This window comes from Schistocerca serialis, chromosome 10 (genome assembly GCF_023864345.2).
Source record: "Schistocerca serialis cubense isolate TAMUIC-IGC-003099 chromosome 10, iqSchSeri2.2, whole genome shotgun sequence".
Taxonomy (NCBI): domain Eukaryota; kingdom Metazoa; phylum Arthropoda; class Insecta; order Orthoptera; family Acrididae; genus Schistocerca; species Schistocerca serialis.
The window spans coordinates 210,794,806-210,798,180 of record NC_064647.1 but is presented as its reverse complement, the minus strand read 5'-3'; the positions used below and the strand labels follow the sequence as shown (position 1 = coordinate 210,798,180).

Genomic DNA, 3,375 nt, shown 5'->3' with positions numbered 1-3,375 from the left:
CACTTCACAGGTTCCCAACAGCTATCCTGACTTCATGCAGATATTTCTTAGCTTAGCGCTCTGTACTTGTGACCAGACTGGAGTAGGTGGGGGTGGGAAGATGTATGAGATGGTCTTGCATATAGACCTATTACATGAATACAAGGCAAGGGAATGGAAGAAGGATGGACGAGGATGATATGTAGGTTCAGTGGCCAGTAGAATGTCACTGTGGAAGGGATGGGCTGGATAGTGGCCAGGATCCTTCTCATTTCACGGCAAGAAGAGAGGTAGTCGAAACGCTGGTGAAGAATGTGATTCAGTTGCTCCAGTCCTAGGAAGTACTGAGTCTTGAGGGGAATACTCCTCTGTGGCTGGATGGTGGGACTTTGGGAGGTGGTTGGTGACTGGACAGATAAGGATTGAGAGATCTGTTCTTGTGCAAGGTTGGGAGGGTAATTTCAGTTTGTGAAGGTCTCAGTGAGACCTTTGGTATATTTGTACAGGGACCACTCATCTCTACAGGTGCAATGACCACAGGTGGCTAGACAGTATGGGGGGAGGGGGGTTCATTTGGTATGGAGTGTGTGGCAGTGGTCAGAGTGGAGGTATTGGTGGTGGTTGGTAGGTTTGATATGGGTGGAGGTACTGGTGCAGCCATCTTTGAGATTGAGGTCAACATAGAGGATGGTGGCTTGTTCGATTGAGGAGGGCAAGGTGAAGCGAATGAGGGAGAACGTGTTGAGGTTATGGAGGAATGTGGGTAGGGTGCCCCCACTCTTGGTCCAGATCATGAAGATATTGTAGTGCGGCACCCTACAGACATGAGCGCCCTCATAGAAACAACCGTCTATTAAACACAACAAAGGCACAGTGACACACAAAGGGAGAGCAGATTTGCAAAGCAGAAATCAACACTTTAGTTTTGCCCAGTTGTGCCCAAGAAGGATGATGCAGGAATTTGCTACGTTAGCTCTATTGTGGAAGTACATCATTCAACTTTACAGGTAGGTCTATGCCTAAGATAACCACTAGGCATAAACTCCTGTATTGGAAATATCATCTGTCCAGATCACAACATAGACACTTTTACTTAGAGTTGAAATTCTCTCGATACAGTCCACACTACAAGAATGTGGACTACACAATTGTCACGGATACTATTTGTTTGATGGGCTAGTGGTTGCTACCAGAATATAATGATATTGATAATGCATCAGACTATCAAAAGACCTACAACATTTGCATGAATAATTACCACAGACAATCTCAGCTTCAACAGAAAATACTATGCACTGTTGTATACTTTGTATAGGAAATCAGATCTTTGCTTTTGATAACATTGAAAGATCTTTTTATCTAATCTTTGGCTTCCTTTTAACACTTTAAGATATTTGCAAATTATATGTTTGCAATAAAATTGATATTTACTTTCAAAATATCTTTGAATATTAAATATGGAGCAGATGAGAACTGGGAAACTATTTCTATTTTTAAAGCAGAAACAGTTCTGTCATTATTGTCTGTTTTCTTTCATGTACAGGTACAAGTCAGATTCAATTTTATGAGTGCTGGCCAATTGAACAAAGCAGAGGCTTAGTGTGTGCTTTCTCCACCTTCAAATTCAAGTAAAGACTTCACATGACGATGTCACTTATCTCCCACAACAAAATGGAAAATCTCCAATCTAACCAAAATACGAGGTGCCTACAGACAAGTGGCTTTCAAGCTACACTTCATTCAGTAACTGTTTTGGCGTAAAAATCACCAATCACGGGGATCCAATCCTAAACTACAATATACTGTAGCCACTGCTACTACCGCAGACAAAATTCTACGTTCCCAAACAAATCAGTCACTTGATGATTTTCGCCCCACAAAGTGAGATCAAATTTGTTACAGATCGATGTAAATACCTTTCAAACAAGCTGATAACAATCTCGTGGAATTGTCCTAAAAGACTGCAGTGATTGACTCAATGAGTCTAATCCTGGTGACTGATCTTGGTCTGGCTGCCAACCAACAATGCCCCCCCGCCTTCCTGCGGGTCTGGGGGGGGGGGGGGGGGTTAGAATAGGCCAGAGGTATTCCTGCCTGTCATAAACGGTGACTAAAAGGAAGCTCAAATGTTTAGGCCTTTCTGTGTTTGTCCCCTATAGGGTTTGACCTCCATTCTTCAAAATTTTTCCGAAGAGCAAGCCTATTGGGGGAGAGCTTAGCATGGTGCATCATGTCCCTTGTGTGCTGCAACCTTTAGTGTCATTTATCATCGTGGATCTGCAATTCTGCTCATTCTCCAGCCATTGACACCTTCCCGGATGTGTTTCCTCCATCCACTGTGCGCCATCATTTTTCTGCACTGACATTGATAATGGACTTGTTTGCACCTGATATCTACCGAGCTAGGTGGCGCAGTGGTTAGCACACTGGACTCGCATTCGGGAGGACGACGGTTCAATCCCGTCTCCGGCTATCCTGATTTAGGTTTTCCGTGATTTCCCTAAATCGTTTCAGGCAAATGCCGGGATGGTTCCTTTGAAAGGGCACGGCCGATTTCCTTCCCAATCCTTCCCTAACCCGAGCTTGCGCTCCGTCTCTAATGACCTCGTTGTCGATGGGACGTTAAAACACTAACCACCACCACCACCACCACCACCACCACCACCACCACCACCTGATATCTAGCACGGTAGCCAGCCTGTTACGGTGGGGTCACCATGTACTGTAGTGCCCCCAGAATTTTACGAAAGTTTGGAGACACTTGTGTTCCAGCCGTTTCGAACACGCGTTATTTTAAAGCAGAGCGTAAGGATGAGCATGGGATGCTGTACCCATTTATTGTTTGTGCAGGCGAAACTGGAAGGGAGATAATTCGTTGGCACTGCCAAGTGTTCAGCGCGACCTGCCAAGAATAAGCAAATACGGCCCGGAAGCTCTGTGGCCGGCTGCAAAGAGCAATGTAGCGCTGTATTGTTAAAAAACAAATGGAGAGACTTGAAGTAGTGACTGTTTATTAGATGTTGAACTGCTGTTGAGAGTACATGGACTGGACGTGGATAGTCAGCCACGATAAAAGCTTATGTATTAATCGTGTTCAAAAATGTGTAATTAACTGATTCTGGGTGCCCAGTAATGTGTGGGCTTACGTCATAAAGTTTTTTTTTTTTTTTTTTTTTTTTTTTTTTTTTTTTTTTTTTTTTTTTTTTACAAAGTGGAAATAAATATGTTCTGGTGCATTGAATGATATTCCAAGAGTAGCGTATTTTTTACATAAGGAGAGAGAGCGAGAGAGTGAAAATTTCCCTTTCCTAGCAGTGAAACCTTCGGAGAAGTGTCCGGTGCTAGCAGAAGACATCGGCGCTGCAAGAAAGCAGAACCAGCATTCTTCAACAAGTA

General features: G+C 43.7%; 1 non-coding gene across 1 annotated transcript; it reads left to right on the top strand.

Moving 5' to 3' along the window:
* Window positions 1-2,379: 2,379 nt before the first annotated feature.
* On the top strand, window positions 2,380-2,452 carry Trnaa-cgc (transfer RNA alanine (anticodon CGC)). Its single transcript has one exon. It is a non-coding gene; the product is annotated as a tRNA-Ala (tRNA).
* The last annotated feature ends 923 nt before the right edge of the window (window positions 2,453-3,375 follow it).